Here is an 18485-nt window from a genome sequence, read left to right on the forward strand (position 1 = left end):
GCCATCTAATCTGGGAGTTTTCAAATTAGGTCGGGACCATATCCAGACAATTTAGATAGTTTAGAAAACCTGTATTGAAATTTAATGATATCATGAATTTGTGAAGACCTCCCAACCCTGTATGACATCATACATGGGGAAGACTTTTGATAAGATTGACTTGTTGACTTTGACTTCTGAGACAACAATAGCCTTTAATGACTTGTAGAAAGAAAGATAAACAGATACATTAATAAAATAAAAGGGTGAGGACGAGTTGAACTTAGATCCCTTTGGCTAGGATTCTTAGATCCTATTATTATGTCATCTAAAATGTATGTTCTGCATGCAGTACATTTATAATTTTCATTTAAAGCCTGAAATTCAATTTTCAGATAGTGGAGGTTTAGTGAAGGATTTATTGGATTAGGAAGAAAACTTAACAGCATGCCGTAGATAAACAGTTATGGCTGGACAGAGGTGCCATCAAAGATTCTAAACTCATGTTGCAAAGGGGAAGTTAGGAGAAAAATCACAAAAGAGTATGGCTTTTGGGTATTCTATTTGCTTGAGCAAATTGATTATGTTATAGGAAGGTGTACAATCTGTTTGAAGAATAATGTCGGGAGGAAAATGTTTCATCAGAGGTTCCAGACAAACATGATGTTCTTCCAAGAGAAGCTAGAGGTTCAAGTAGACTGAGAAGTCCAAAACCAGTCTGAAAGTAGATCAGATCCAAGTGATTTGGAGATTATAATTGGAGCAAAGATAGGAGATTGGGTTCTGTTTCCATGTCAATGTCCTAGGTGATAATAGTCCTCCTGTGTGGAAAAACATTCAGGATAGAAAATAGCCACGAAAGGATTTGAGGTGTCTTTCAATCAGAGGAAGTATTTTTTACTTAATAAAAGAAAGTGGGAAAATTGTTTACTTTTTATGTGTAATGTTAGTCAAGAAGATGTAGGGAGTATACATGTAGTTTTCTTGGTTCATCTTTTCAGTACATGCCAGAGCACAAGTACTCCATGTAAATGTAATACGCAAAATAACACTTATAGAGATACATTTGAATGAGATTCAAAAACAAAACAAAAGCAAATCGCCATAGCAACAACCCCTTGGGTGGAGAGTGAAAAGATAGCATCCATTATTCTAGTTTTGTGAGTGAATGGTAGCATTAGTGCATCAATTTCTGCTATGACTTCAGTTGGTTTGAAATGTATACTGACCATACGGATGATGTCTAAATATACAGCTGCTAGGAATCCTATAAGTGAGGTTGTGGAGGTGAGATCCTCAACATATAAGGTTTTAAGTAAAAAGGAAAGATTGATAGTGCAAGATAACGTTGAAAGTGTCAGTGATAGAACAATGATAACATCTGAGCTATTTAGAGAAACTATAGATATAACATAGAATTCAGTTACAATCTCTCTGAAACTCAGGAATTGTAAATGTGATTCGGAAATCCTTTATGGAAATAGACAACAGTAGTAATAAGAAATGTGACGAATACTATGATCTCATCTACTGAAGAACCACTAAGTGTGAGGACTATCAAGGATACATTTATTAAGACTCAGATGGATAGCATGACCATTAACTATGATACTTTTGATAATAGTTGGACATAAACTGAGAAGACTGAAGATTGAAGGTGATTGCAGTCTTCAGGGCTCTCGAGTGTCACGCATTGAGCGTGACAGCAACTCATTTCGGTCTTTTGTCACGCACTTCCGCCACACATTGTATTTCTCACGCGGAAAAACTATTTATAATATATTTAATATGCCGCAGCGCCCAAAATTTCTCTGGTGCGCCGCTCTCACTATGGAACCGGCAGGAATCAAGCGCGTCTCCCCTGGAGTTCTTAGTTGAGCCTGCCACTTATCAGCCAATCAAAACAAAGTAAGGGCTACACAATAGCCAATCAGAAAATAGCACTATTGTATCTGGGTAAGATTTAACACAACAACCAATGAAAAGAAAAAGCATAGAGCAGCGTACAGACACTTCCCTAAACGTTCGTTCATTTAGAGACCAGAGTCTCAAACGGGGCTCTGTGTCTGTCAGACGGTCTGAGATCTACCGTATCAGCAGACTATGCTGCAGGTAGATTATTTTCTGAAATATAGTAAATATTATAACTTTGTTTTTCTCAAAATATCACGACTCCTCCAATCCTCAGAGAACACAGATATATTTTGAATGTGCACAAAGCGTTGAACATGAGCAGAAATCCTGCTTAAACTTAACAATATTACAATCTAGGAGTTTATTAATAAATAAAAAATAAATTAATGTATCATGGAGGTGAATAATTGTCATATGCACATTTAAGGAGGTTACTCCCTCAACAAAAGATGCAAAAGAGAAGGGAAGAGTAAAAATTACGCCTGGGCGACGTGTGTGTTGATTCAGATACAATTAGAAAACTCGATCTACAGGAGAATAAATAGATGAAAGCAATACAGAATGCCAGAGAGCCTTATTGCAATGTATTCCATTATGTTTTTTTTTTTTCTCAGACAAAGGTAGAAATAAGCGCATACAAATTCACCAGAATGCAGGAAATGAAGTGTTTAATGCTCAAAATGTCATAAGTCACCATGCGGATAGAATGTCACTCTTGCCTGTCTTCAAAACTTGAGAGCCTGTTGATGTGTATAGTTCCCAGCAGGAAGATCTAGGGGAATACGTGTGTACATATACTACATTTAGAGTTTAAATTTGTTCCGTTTAAGAATTATTGAAAAGCAAGTTATGTAACCCGTAAGGTGACATTAATGATAAAGATTTAGAGTCTGTTGAAGTTTCCACAGTCACAAAAGGAGTTCAGGAACCATATATTGTGTGTCGCTTTGTCCTCGGGAAACAATTGAGAGTGTTGATACGTCAACTAAAGCAGTTCATTTGGTAGTAACTTGGAAAGAGATGTTACAACAGTGATAACACCTTCAATGTCTACAAATTGTGTGAACACGACGCAGACACCGAATACAACTGTCACCCAGAAGTCTATGTTACAGATGGAGTTAGGTGCAAATAGCAGTAAGGATATTTTTGGAATTGGAGAGCAGATGGTAGAAGAGAAGGATGTAGAGTCATCTGAAACAGTTATAACAGAATATTATCCCGGATGAACCAAACGAGTTCCCTAATTTCGGTGAAGCACTAGTAGATATGACTGATCAATATCGTTCATTACCGAAGAGAGAAGCTACATGGAGGGCATATGGGTTTGATTCTTCGGTTTTAAAAATGACAGATAGATGGGCAGGTAGGAATCTATGGTCTTTGCGAAGGCTATGATGTTGAGATGGGTTGGAGTGTTAATGCCTGGAGATAGCACTCAGATGCCTTTGTTAAATGTGACTGATTTGGACGGAGATGAAGCGATACCAGAGTATTGATAGAAGCATATCCTTTTTGAATATCTGACTGTGCTATGATTTTCACATTCTTGAGTAATTGTTGTGTTGTTTAGTGTCTTCTTTTAATCAAAGGGGGGAAATGGAATGTGATGTGTCATATTATTCTTGATTCATATTATTTTAAAATTTCTTATTTGATGTTTTAATTTGCATGTGTTGTTTTGCAAAAGATACTGGCTGGTGTTTTCTTTTCTTCCGGAGCATAGGGGGGAATGTGCAGAGGGAGACTCAGATACTTGAATATGGACAATAAAATGGACTGGAGAATTCTGAGCAAGGATGAAGCGTTCAGATCTCATCACACCAATACTGCATTGAAAGTCGACACTGCAAAGGAGCTGCAGTGGATACATTCTTATGTCTTCTCTGATATATATATATATATATATATATATACATACATGTTTGCATGAGTACTATATACTTTGTATCATAGTCTTTTTGCATTAATTGTTTGAAGAATGATGTTTTCTGTCATGGAGTGAATATATGGAGACCTCAGATGTTTTTCTTTTTTTCTTGACGTTTAGCGATATTGGGTCTAGGCAGGGCGAGAAGTCCTTTTTCAGCTCCGATGGGTTGACTAGCCTGAATTTGGACATTGTTTTGATTTTATTTCATTTTCTGAGGTTTTCACATGTATTTGCTTAAACCATATCTTTACATAAATTGATAAAGATTTATTTTCTAATTGATCTGGAGTACTGAAGGTGGTCGCCTGGGGCAGAGGGGCCGTGAGAGAGATTTCCTATCTTAATTGATTGATGGTTATTTGGAAAGAAAGCTGCCAGATAGGTTTTTCGCTCTCACACTCCATAAATTACATTTTAGGGAATAAGGGAATTCCTATGAACTGTACCCTACTGTTGCTGAAACATTTGGAAACTGTTAACATTAGAAGGGGCCCTCTAAGACAGAAGATATTTAGTTGGAGCTATACCATGTATGGGGCCTTAAATGGTCAGTTCCCTACTTCAAGCATACACTCACACCCCCACTTTAGGTTACAAAATGCACAGATAAATAGGCTACCATGTTTTAACAGCAGAACGGGAGACAATATCTGAAGATTGGGTCGGTCGCCTCTCCGAGCTCCTGCAGAAGCTTGTAAAATTGATGCTGAATCTTTGATTGTAATAAACCTTTTCATAATCGAGATCAGTGTCAGCGGATTCCTCTTCATACAGCATCACAGCATTACTATTAAAGGCACAACAGTAGATTTGCACATGCATTACAAAATATTACACTATATGTATTTAGCTTTTGTGGATTTAATGTGAATAGTATATAATAATGTGAGGACATTAACTTTGCATGCATCCCACAGACAACTAACCTTGTGTAACAAGCAGTTTATGTGGGGGTTGCTGTTTGAATGTGTGTGTGTGTGTGTGTGTGTGTGTGTGTGTGTGTGTGTGTGTGTGTGTGTGTGTGTGCAGGACATGAAGGGAAGGGTCAGAGACTGGCAGTCTGGGATTGCATATTGAGATCAAAGGAGTGTGTCAGACATCAACATCCGTTTCCCCGCCTCCCCCCTCCACCAAACAAGTTGGACCGACTGCTGACAGTTCAGACAAAAGATGTTGTTTCATTGTGCATCACAACAAGGGTCCTGATTGAACAGTATATCTGTTTCCATGGCTACTATTGGTGCTTTATTTTTTGGGATTGACAGTTCATTCACAGACATTCATTTTGTGTCACATTACTACTGATAAATTAAAGGTGTTCGTGATCAAACCTGATTTTATTTTTTCAATACACAATGTACACATAGAATGCTGCAAGTTTATTTTTTATTTTTTTAAAGAATATGTATATGCTGTCATTTTTTTACAAGTCTCATGCCTTTCCTTGGCTCTTATTGTTTCCTCATACTACGTTTTAACCAGTAGGCTCTTTTTCTACCGAGTTCGTTAAAATGTCCCTGCAGCAATGTCACCAAGACAAACTCCTTCATTTACTGTACAGCCTCTGACTGACAGGCACTGATAGAAGAGTTTGTTTGGGCCTGTTCCAGCATCTATGTTACAGCTCTCTCTGGAAGTGGGCAAACTCCCTCCGGTCATGGATGCTGGTGAGTAGTTTCCATAGCAGCAACAAAGCCACACCCAGCACCACAACCGAGGCTGATAGCACTGCAGTGATTAGGATCACGTTCTGAGCTGATGGGCATTCTTGAGAGACAGGGGAAGCCATAGCTCTATTTTAGAAACAGACTGTTGGTATTCATTCCAAAAAGTTATTTCAGGTTAAATGAACGCTGGTTAAATCTCACGTTGGCCAGCGCAAGCAGCATTAAGTGACTTTTTGGATAGTGGATTAAAATACACATCTCTTTGCACTGCACATGATACACTAATGACTACCAAACCAGTCAGTCCAAAAACAGGCAAAAAGATAAAATAATGCTCACTTTATTCTCTCAACAGACTGCACTTTGAGCTCGATTTTTGTGGGTGTAGAAGTAACCATATCTGACACCATGAGCAAAAAGAGTACATTTAAAGGTCCCATGTTGTAAAAAGTGAGTGATTATTTTTTATTATAAAGCTAAAGGTGCTTTATGGTTGTTGTAAAAATTATTATAAAAAAACCCAATCCACGGACACATGCACACAGCCCGTATTCAGAAATGGTTCCTTTAAAACCGCCAGGACTTTGTTATGGTTGTGATGTCACAACTATACTATATAAATAATATAAATGTTTAATTGTCACACTGGCTATACAAGTACAAACGTGTGAAAAGCTTATGATGGGAGGTTATCTTTAAAGAAAAACAGAGGTAGAAAATGTAAGAGATGTATTACAATATAATAAAATAAGTAAATAACAAATCTAAGAGGCAATGAAGGAAAACAATACATTTAAAAAGACATGACATACAGTAGGATATAATGAAATATAATAACAAAATATCAGAAGCAATAAAAACATTCAAGGCGCACTTGCACCCTCCCCAGCGCCTTCCTGTCCACGCTGGTGCAGCTGCCATACCAGGTGATGAAACAGCCTGTCAGGAGGCTCTCTATAGTGCCCCGGTAGAAGTCCCTGAAGATCTGGGGCCTCAGCCCAAATTTCGTTAGGCGCCTGAGGACGTACAGACACTGTTGGGCCTTTTTAATGACAGTTGCAGTGTGGTTGGCCCATGTCAGTACCATGTGGATATTTACCCCTGGGTATTTAAATGTGTCAACTATCTCCACCGCTGTGGTGTTGATGTTGACTGGAGGGTGAGTGCCACGCCCTTTCCTGTAGTCTAAAATAACCCTCTTGGTCTTGGAGATGTTCAGGGAGAGGTAAACGCCATTTTACTCTATATATACGACGTTCCACTTCTGGGATTGTTCAGGTGTCTTTCCTTTCAGCCGGATGTCCTTTAACTTCCGCTTTCTTTGTGTTGGAACTCCGGTTGATTCCAGACAGCTAGCTAGACTATCTGTCCAATCTGAGTTTTCTGTTGCAGGACTAAAACAACCTTTGAACGTACACATTATCCATCAAAACAAGTTCCCTCCCAAAGCAGCTACAGTGCCGTTACAGCCTTTCCCCGGTTGCAATGACAGTTTAGAAAGTGGAAAGCGCAGGTGCAGAAGACCCTGAGACGTCCAATCAGAGCAGACTGGGATTTTTCAGGAGGGGGGCTTGTAAAAGAAGGCGCTAAAATTGAGTGTTTCAGACAGAGGGTGAATACAGGTATATTCAGGCATATGAGAAAAAAATGTGTGTTTAAACATTAAACCATGTAAACATTTTCTACTAAAAACCCAAAATACAAGTATGAACCTGAAAATGAGCATAATGGAAACCATGGTGTCTCTGTTGAAGCACTTTGTTATTCATTATTATGACATATACAAGGTCAAAGTTTACATTAAGAAAAAAAAACCTAGAGCTGCTTTAACTGACAACATGTATGGAATTGTTCCAGTGAGTTGTTATGGATGTATTGGTGCAGTAAAAAATAAAATAAAAATCAGAATCTGATTTGCCTACCTTGTTCAAGAGCTACATGAAAATGGAAAATCTTATTTTTGTCCAGTCCTTAGCAGGAATTGTATCCTGCTGCCATCTGTGTCCACTTCCATACACACAAAAATGTCTGGGGAGGGGGGCACTGTTGCTAAGACACGAGCCTGACCGACCAGAGTGAGGTTCAGGTAGTTTCACTCCTATTTCATTTCAAACTAGATTGAAGCCCATTGAGAAGGCCCTGCACAATATGCATATCTTGTATCTTTTTGTCATTAAATATTAGGTACATACTAAAAACTTCCATACTCCATTGGATTCTTAATTTGCCAAAACTACAAAAGGTCATGGTACCTATGCAAGGCGAAGATGCTGGGGTAGGTAGGGCGAAGCTCACATGTTGGGCCTTGGAAGTGGTTGTCATGGCTAATGCAGGTGTCACAGCGGCAGTCCCCTCTGCCTGAGCAAACCTTTTTATCCTGAGTCAGACAAGACTCCAAGCTGAGAGGGCACTCATGCTCAGCCACTGAATGCTGGGAGACATGCACCCTGCAGACACACCTGCCGTGTCATGGGATAGAAAAACATGATAAAAGTTTTATTTCAAAATGAGACATAATCACAGCAAAGGTTTGAGTCAGCCGCTCTCGCCCGATTCTGCTTGATCGCATTCACACAATGTTCCAAATCTCCCTTCTTTACACCTGTAACGCAGAAACAAATATCTGTTGCCATCCTTCCTGAATAACATGCAATTAAGCTTGTTGGTAAAAATGTATGCCATCAAGCTACTTCACCTACCTGCATGTGCCACACTCCAGAGTGCCATTGCTATGGCTACATGAAGGACCGAAAGCGACCATGTTCTTTTGACATGAGCACTAATACATATGGGGATCAGCAGGACCTCAGCCTCTTCACTGTAGCCTTGAAGCTTAATAATGACATGAGGTGGTCTTTGTGAAGCAGTCACACACAGAGGTGCTGTAATGTTTACATTAATGAATTCCTTAAGCACAATTATAATACTCCACTAATGAGGTAATCATAATAAACATTACTGCCGCCTCAACTGTGAATGGCCACATGCTAACAGCAGCACTTACCGCACACAGAGCCAACCCCATGACTACACACCTCGTCACTGAAGGAGATGTTGGAGCGCTTCCTCCCCTGCTTGCTGTGCCTCCCCTTATGGTCCTTACAGCGTGATGTATGTAGGAGATGTGATATCCCGACGGCAACTTGCTGTTCTCCATAGCAACCTCAGAGATCAGGGCCCGCAGTCAATAGGGCGGCTAACCTCTTAAACTTGAGCAGATGTCAGCATGCTGCATGCATGGGGCTAATGACCTTTGTAGGGAAGAGAGTTTTTGCTCACTTATCTGCAGGATGTTGTGGGAGTTATTAGAAAGCGTTCCGACGGCACATTTTGGGAAGATACTTCTTAGGCCCTACAGCAAAACAACAAAATCCTCAACACAGATGAATGAATATGTGCTTATTGACAGTCTGCCAAATGATTAATGTGCTAGCCTTCTCTTTCTAGCAACCTTTTCGTCACGGTGGCATAGACAAACTGAACGTGGTGTCAAAGCATGGATGCTGGAATTGATGGTCGGAAATCCCCCCCTCTGATGGATATATGGATGGTACTCTGGGAAATGTTACCACTTTTGAGTAACCTCCACAGGATACATGTGAATGTCAAAGAATAAGTCTGTTGATATTCTATATTTCTCTAAATGTTAACAAATCCCATAAAAGACCAAAACCAAACACTGTATTGATCCGAACACATCTTTTTGTTAAAGCATGATATAGCTTATTCCTGTGTGCCATAGAGCTCCATTGTTGTCCAAAAACTATTAAAAACATTGAGCCGCACTGTTGCACTGGGGGAGATTTTTCTTCATTACAATGCACTCGGGTACCATAGTTTGTTTTGGAGTCGATCCTGCATACACCATCCTGCTGCAGTAAATACTTACAGCACCAAATCCACCGCTGAAGACAATTCTAAAAATTGAAAGTACTAACGCATTGTTAGTTTTGGCGTTTTCATGATATTTAGTTGAAAGTACCTTCCTCCACAGCGCTGCAAAGGAGGGTCTGGCTAGTCCACACAGCATTCCGGGATGGGAGAAAAACGTGCTCTGGTTTATTGGCATTTCGCTAAACCAATCGCAATCGTCATGGGCGGTGCTAAGCGCCGGCCAGAGCCACCGTGCCTCCGCAAAATAGCCTCGGGAAGGAACTTGTTTTGGTGGAACGTGTACGTACGTTCAAAGGTTGTTTTAGTCGTGCGACTGAAAACTCAGATTGGACAGATAGTCTAGCTAGCTGTCTGGATTTACCCTGCAGAGATCTGAGGAGCAGTTAACCATAGTCCTCAGAAATCCACCAGAGTTTAGAATGCCAACACAAAGAAAGCGTAAGGTGACCGGCTGCAAAGAGTGAAATCCGGCGGAACTTCCGGCAGCAACAATCCCAGAAGTGGAACGTCGTGGATATAGACTGATTTGAAAGTAACAAAAATGCAGACTATCACCAAGTCACAATCTTGAAGATCTCTGTTTCTTTCCCTTTGGCGATCAACGATAATTGCAGGTGTGTTTTTGGATCTCAACCTTTCATTTATTTTTGTCTTCGCTCTATTCTTTGTTTGTTCTGCCATAGAAGTAACCGTTTACCCGCATTGCTAGCAGAGACCGCTTCACACACAAGTGAGTTGAAGAGCGAGTGTTGCGTTAGCTCCACCTACCCTCTCCGCTATCGCCGCTTGTGATTTTTCCCGGGAATGTCGCACAGACACCCAGTTCGTAATACTGCAAATGGAAGGGCTTTCATCAGTGGGCCAAATGCTCAATCACCATTGTGTTACTTAATTTGGCGATAGATAGTGACATAGTAACAGACATTTATGTAAATGAAAGTCTTCGAGATTATGCCTTTAACCTTTTATGTAACATGATGTGAGGCCTATTATCAAAGACGGTTTAGAAACGAGATGCCCCAACTCAGAGTAGTTTCCTGTATCTGTGTCACGTGGGCTCCGCCACGGCCACGCCTCTTTAGGAGACTAGCGGCAGGTCCTGAGTGTATTGATTCCAACGGGAAAAGTGAACGTGAATACAGATTATGAGCGATTCTTTCACCCCGTAGTCACCATTTTTCACAAGCCACACATATCTTCCAGAACATTCGGACACTAAAGTGGCATTTTTTAGATGGAAACATCAGGAGATGCTATTATATATCAGACTTGATATACAATGCTTTACATCATGGAAACCTATGCAAAGAGTATGGTTCAGATGGAGCTTTGGATGAAGTGAAATTCACGTAGATTCTTTGGAGGGGAGGCTTATGAATTTATCATATTTCTTGGCGAAAAAGTCCATAAAGTGGTGAAAAGGTGAAATTCTTACGGCGCAATTGCATGAGTTTACAACTGTGGTGCCACCACCGTAATGGCGGCTTTACTTCCACTGGACTAGTACATTATAGTATAGTTGTTATAGTATAATATTCTTAAAGCAACTCCTCATAGCACTAGTAAAGTATGAACTTGTGAAAAAAAAAATGGATGAATAATGAATGACTAGAGATAGTCTCTGCTGTACCTCATACAAGTGTGTGACTTCTTTAGTGACACCGAAGACGATCTGGATGTTCTTCTGTCCCAATGTTTCAGCGATGTGAGCCATCGAAGGATAATTCTGATAGAGGAGAGTCGGGGCAGATGCAAAATGTAATGCATAACACTCAAGGCAAGAATATATATAAATGTGGTATCAGTAGTTAAGCATGCTCTCCCTCTTCCCTCTACGCCTGTCCTCCCCCTTTCCCTCCCATCTAACAACTCTTGCTATTGCTCATTTCATTCACTCTTCCTGACAGACTTTCCATTTCCTCCAAATAGATAAATAAGTACCATTCAGAGAGGAGTGGCACCCACATCTAACACATCCATTTTCAGCCTTGGGTGGCCATTTATTCAGACAAAAATAGATTAATAATGTATCAATATTCACTCCACCTGTCAGCAGCCTGGACTGCAATGAGGTCAAGACACATAACACCCTCATGCACCCAAAGAAAGAGCTATATGGATGTTTAACACACAGGGACAAAGACATACAGTGCACTCACAAGCAGATAGGCACACATACATGTTCAAACACCCCCCACCATCAACACAGAAACGCAGTTAGATTAAGAGATGAAAGCTTTGGTTTGGGTTATTCCACAAACACTCCAGCTGTTTCCCATCAGGGTGTGCCTGTCAGCATCTTCTTTACTCAGGGATCTGTGCTGTTGATTCTGACCTTTAAATCACTGTCTTTGACTTCTGTCTGCAGAAACCCGGACCTCTAATTCGCTGTTGGGATTGCTGACGTGAATCAATTCAGCACACACTGCAATATCTGGTCCATAGGATAAACATTGTACGCTCCTCGGGACCACAGCTACCCGATGGATGCAGGGTAAACACACACACACACACACACACACACACACACACACACACACACACACACACACACACACACACACACACACACACACACACGCACACCACTGTGATGGCTTATTCGACTGAGCTAAAGCTTTGGTCTTCGTGAATGTAAACATGAGATATCACAAAGCTGCATCAATCTTTTTTTTCCCCACAAAGGAGAAGAACGTGAAACAAACAGCACTGAGCTACATTATTATTCCAGAAAAATCCTGTTTTTTGTCCACCAAATGAATCAAAGTCTGATATTGACTCTCCTTTTAGCTCTTGTTTAGTCTCTACTCCTGAGAAAAAAAAATCTTGATCTTTAGCTGCTAGATGTTCAAGTTGTTTTTTAAGCTACTCCCTAATGTTGTTTGTCTGTTTGGCGCCTGGCAGCCCAGATGGCAAAATACAGTCGACACAATCGATCAACAGTGAACTATTGTCAGGTTTGTCAGTATTGAAACTACACTGATGCCTGACATTGAAACCAAATGGTATTATTGTATTATTGGCATTAAAAATACCAACCTGTAAATGTCCTCTATGTGTACACATTTTTATGTAAGTGACACTTTCCATCGTTAGGAAGTACGATGCCGCCCAGTTTGCCGTCTCTGGCAAAGTGGAAGCCAGCATCCGTAAAAAGCTTTAGCAGTTCATCCACATTCCTCCAGATCAGATCTGCTCCTGCAAGTGAAGAACATCACAGTCAATGAACAGCCAATTGGCAGTTATGAGAACACTGTGACTGTAATAAGTGTTTTTGACAGGCTATTGGCAAATAAAGAACTTTCTGCTTTTCCATGTAATCAAATGACTGCGGATGAGTTATGCATTCACGCTCTTTAGGGCTGAAATCTTAAACCTGTCATTATGAAATTACTGAAGTCCAATTTTCATGTTTGAATAATGACTTTAGAATACACCCAAAACTGAGTTGGTGCAGTTTCCCAAAGGAAGCTTAGTATTCTGAAATACCCCTCTCATCTATTATCTGCAGTCTTTCCACTTCCTCCACATAACGCCCACCCAAAACGAAAACAACAATCTCTGTATTGCAGTCATGTCCCCAGCTGGGCTACCTCACATTACCTCACACACAGCGGCCTGCATCAAGACATCCAGCACACCCCCCCCCAATGATAAATCCAGGTTACCAGAGATCCGCTGCCCCTCTACCAGCTCTGCGAATACACTTCCGTTGGCGGCGAGGCTTAAGACGTGGTGGCAGCAGGGGCGCAGGGCCAGGGCTTAGTCCTCTTAGGGTTCCTAAGCATGTCCCTCGCAGTGCTGATATACGGCATCGCCGTCTTATCCACAAAGGCGACAAAGCCTTTTGGGCTGGGAATAAATGGAGGGGGGGGGGGGAGTAAGTAGTGGCGCAAAGTTTTGAGAAGTGATTTTGGGACTGAAGGGAAGAAAAGTGAATAATGCTCTCCATTCTCTTAAAAGCTACCAGTTGTCCTTGAGCAAATCACTTAATCCCCAATCGCTCGTTGCGGCGCTGCTCAGTGGCCAGTAGTACGATTATGATTGTACCGGGCAGCTCCCAGGTGTCTAACTGTGGGAATGTGACACAAGGGTATATCATATAAAAGGAGTATATGGAGGTATAAATAGTTAAGAAAAATGATGTTAACCCATATTTCAGACGAGAAGGAAATGGACATTGAGGCAGACCAGTGATGTAGTCTAATGTATTGTAGTGGGTATACTGTACCACATTTTTTTTCCTGGCTCAGAATAGGCCTTTGGGGGGGTCATAGCAAAGTGTGGGGTCTGGGTGTCCTCATTCAAAATATATCAAAAATATAATGGAATATAAAGCAGTAAGGGGGGTTTCACATCAGGGACCTTAGCCTGGATCACAAAAGTTGACCCTAAAGCAACGAGGACAAAATAAAATAGGCTACTTATATTTGTCTTAAATGTGTGGAGAAGGGAGGATACTGGTGTATTTGTATTTGTGAATACAAATATCTGAAGTGAAAGTTATGTCACAAAAATATGTTGTTGCATATCATTGCACATTTTTAAGTGGGTATATGGAAATTCTGGAGATTTCTTAGTGGGTATACTGCATACACCTGCGTATCACGTAGACTACACCACTGAGACAGACCAATTCTGATGTCACATGAGATCAGCTCTGACTCTCAGAATCTGATTCTGACTTTTGTGTAGTTTGTATTTTTACAGTTGATATGATTTCTTTATTCTATGGAGAAGGCTTTAAAGCATTTAGACCATCATGTAGACAGATACAAGGTGTACAATATTCATTCATGTGAAAATATAAATATATATATATATATATTTAAGAATTTCTTTTGTGGTAGTTAGATTCATTGATGGGGTTGCTGGGGGGATTTCTGTCCTCATGTCCTCAGTATTTCTTGCTATGACCTCAGATAATATCACTTTTTTTTACAGGTAAGATTGAAATCAGAAGCTATATTCTTCTCCATCTGTTAACATTTGTTTTACATTCTAATTACAGAGGTCTGAATCAAATAAAAAAAAACACTTCTCTAAGTGACTTGTTTGTGCTTGAGTTTCACCAGACCTGTCAGCTTGATGAGAAGGACATCTGAGTATGGAACATATCTACTTGATAACATTTTAAATAAATAATATCTCATACCATCACTGATGGTAAGACACCTGGCCTGAAGTGCAGGAGGACAGTGTGAGGCTGGAGTTGCTTGACCCGTTTTTTTTTGTCATCTTTGCATTGTTCTTTGAGGTGGAAGGTGATCTTTTGGTCCTTAAGAAGGACAGTGAAACCTAAAAGGACAGCCCCTCCTCTGCAGCGCCTCTGTGCCTGTGTCACAGCGCTCCCATATGTGCTGGCCTTTTAAACATGGTTTATACATGGTTTTATACATGGTTTTATACATGGTCTATGGTGCTGGCCTACCTTTAGAAAATTCTTGACACACCCAGTTTAGTTTGAGTTCAACCCCTTATATAAACACACACACCCAAAGAAAAAATGATACTATGACAGCTTAGACTAAATGGCGCTACATATATTTAGCTATAGGACAAAACATTAATTTGCATAAAGAAATATCACTGACTATTGGGAGGATGTGAATGTGATAATGAATAGCAGCCTGTGTGCTTGTTGTTTCTGCATCATCGATCTTTCAATATGCAAATAAACCTAATTAAAAATGACACATACATCTGCTATTATAGTATTAATGGGACAAATGCAGAAAGCTAATATGACTGGTCACCACAACATGTAACGAACAACAGAAGATGTGTGAAATATAATATAAATCATTTCAACATAGGGTCTTTAACATGATTTGCTATAGCACAGCAGGAACGTGCTTTTCTACGTTTGATAACTAGATTTTAACAATTTTAAAACATTGCAACTTTCATCACAAGTTTAATTCTTGTCATAGTAGAAGAAAGCCTATGAAAAACCCACTTAGTCAATTATAGGAAAGAAAAACTAACTTTCCAAACTCAAAATAATTACATCTGTCAAACTGTAATGTAACCGTAATGTCATTTATATGGTTAAATAAATTACAGTTTGGGCCTTTGAACAAAAAATGACTTCACGAAGAATTCATTGTTCGTCCCATAAAGAATCATTCTGACAAAGGAGCTTCTTCATCGTCTCAAACTGTCATCAAAGAGTTGTGTTAACCCTTGTGTTGTCTTCCATTGGACCATTGTCTTCCTCCCGGGTCAAAACTGAAAATTACGTTTTTGTCCCTTTTTTAAGACACGCTTTTTTCAATGTTTTTCCCTTTTTTTGTGCCGTTTTACACTTCTTTTCACTACCATATAAACACCACTAACACCAACTTATTGCTGATTTTACACTTATTTTTGGAATTCATGGTCAATAAACGTCATTAATAGGAAATTGTACCTTATCCTTGAGTTAAAAAAGCTGAAATTATGAATAATTTAGGCTAATATTAAAGGAAGGATAATCACAGAAGGATATGTGCCAAAGTTCAGTGAGGATACTGTTTCAAAACATTTTAATTTCTTTTTCAAATGCTAATTCAATGAAAGTAGAGATACGATCTTATGTTGTACTTGCGAAGCGCATTGTATGGGATCATCCATGTTATTTTTGGGTAATTAAAATTAGGTAGTTTAAAAGAGACCCATATTTCTGATATAGACATTTTGAAAACGGATCAAATTTGACCCGAAGACAACAGAAGGGTTAACGGTGATCCCTTCAAAGAAGAAGAGTGTTTCCGAGGCCACTGACCTGCTCAGCACACCGAGCACAGTGTGGCCCGGCTGCCAGACGCTCTCCACAGCTCCCTGACCCCCTGACTTTGGCATTCGTGATCTGAATGGTATGGTATCATATTTGTGCTGGTGAAGTTTTATTTTGGTATGTAAGGGTTCACTTTGGGGGCAAAGGGAAGTTTCTTTAGTTTGGATCATTTTTTCCTCTCATGTTTTGTTTATGTGATTGAAATGCAAAACCCCGACCCCCACAAAACTATTATTCATCAATGTCCATTTTTGTTGTCAGTTGCCCAGCAACAGTCACCTCGCAATTTACCACTTCAAAACCATGTGTTTCTTGTACTTGAATTTTTATTATCAGAAATACAACCTCAAAAATTCCATTTGAAGGCAGCTTGTGATGTGAATTCTACTGCTGAAAGCCTGGAGGCTTACCAGCCACATTGGACATCTATACACATTTATACCCCCTAACTCCCATGCAGTGGACACAGATTTTAAGGACATACGACCACTGGAGATTCTTCCAGTCCATCACACAGTGATTTAGAATCATCAGAATCTAATGGAAATTCCTAATTTTACTCAGACTTGTGATAAGTAAGTAGGAGTGGGCTTAGCGTCTTGCCAGAATACATTATGTGCCATTATGTTACATTGGCCAGGAGCAGTGACTTCCTAGAGTCTTGTCTTTAAACTAAGGTTGCCAGGCAACCAGTTGAGACTTCAGGAAGTTACTGTTTCCTGGCAAAGAATAGGATGGCAAAGGCATGGCCTGCCCTACTCTGCCTTACTGTGCTTCTGATTGGCTTACCCTTGTTTTCTTACCCTAACTCTAATCGATCACACCCGTCATGCCTAAACCTAACCAATCCAACCTACGAAGGTGACGAGTTCTAGCCAGATTAGACGCAGAGTAGGGCAGGTCATGTCTTCGCCATCATAGGAAATGCAAATGTGCTACCTGGCAGGCCCCCAGGAAGTGCGCCGGGCTTTGAAGCAAACTGAACATAGCAGCCAAACAGTGGAATTACAACTCCCGGCCTGTCACGTGATGCGCTCTTGCCCCAAAAATAGACTTACATGGCAAAAGAAATGTCTGTAAATTAGTGGATACATTTTTTTGGAGCGTCACAACCCCTGCGAAATGACTCGTTTTACTATTAGCAGCTTAGTAGCTTTTAGAAAGGGAATCTTCTCATGTGACAGTCGACAAGAAAGCAAATAAGCATATTTCCCAAAAAATGTCAAACTATTCCTTTAATGTGAAAAAAATGTAAAGTCCTCTAATCCTTTAACTCATCATTTGAATCAACCACTCTGCTGAAATGCCTCACAGAAGTGAATGCTAGACCCAGCTCTCATCACGTCTGAATCTACACCGCACTTAAAAAACAGAGCCACTCGGCCTGAGGAGATGACAAGTGCAAATTTTAAGTGGCAAACAACTGGAGGGATCCAGGCTACAATCTAAATGAGAATTTCTGAGTGGGAAGAATAATGAGACAGTTTACTTTTATTGCATCCTCAATGAGAAAAATATTGACCCACCTTGTGTTCCTGTGGCGTTGTATATGCAGCAGCAGGACAATAACAGGACAGCGGCAAATAGCAGGCTCATCTGGAAAAGAGAAGAAGAAGGAAAGCAATTTACTGACTTTGAATGTGAACCATTCTTTTCTCTCAAATCATTAAGGTGGAGTGCAGTTGTAATTACTGTTTAAGGAAAATAATCCCTACACCGAGCAGCTCACTAAAGACCCCAATATTTGATCTACTGGGTGTTTGGTTTATACAATAGAAATAAGGGGCACTTACCTTGAAGGATTTAACTGTGTGGAGACAAACATAAAGGGAGGAGGAAGTGTCTTCCCTCTGGGGGAGGGACCAGATGGTTCATCTATACACCCTGTTCAGGACATGAGCCTGGGGACTCCACCACCACTCCCTCTCTCTGTTATCCCCCTTTTTTTCTCAAAGCAGCCACAAGTGGATCTGCCAGCTTATGTTTCAGGGTCCTGAGCGGCAAATAATCTCTTCAAGTAAGGCCAAAGATAAGGCAAATACGTCCTTGGTTTTCTGCTGAGAGAAGCTGAAGAAAAGAAAGAGACACTTTCTGTCATACTTGTCCTCGTGTAGCACAGGGCTGGTGTTAGAGAGCAAACAGCTATCTGCTATAATCTTTGCTACGCCATGCTTTCTCAATTTTTCAGCCTTGCTGACCACTTCATGAGACTAAAGCCTATACGGAAAGATATTGACCCAACTGCACACAAGCTAAATTAGTTTGGAGACACATTTTGTCCCCCTCAAAATCCATCATACCTGTGCAGGAGCTTGGGGAG

The 18485-nt window shown here is 40.3% G+C and overlaps 1 pseudogene; it reads right to left on the reverse strand.

Annotated features, from left to right (window-relative positions):
• Nucleotides 1-5444: 5444 nt before the first annotated feature.
• Nucleotides 5445-17761, reverse strand: LOC144537512 (integrin beta-1-like; annotated as a pseudogene).
• Nucleotides 17762-18485: the final 724 nt, after the last annotated feature.

This window comes from Sander vitreus, chromosome 22 (genome assembly GCF_031162955.1).
Source record: "Sander vitreus isolate 19-12246 chromosome 22, sanVit1, whole genome shotgun sequence".
Taxonomy (NCBI): Eukaryota; Metazoa; Chordata; class Actinopteri; order Perciformes; family Percidae; genus Sander; species Sander vitreus.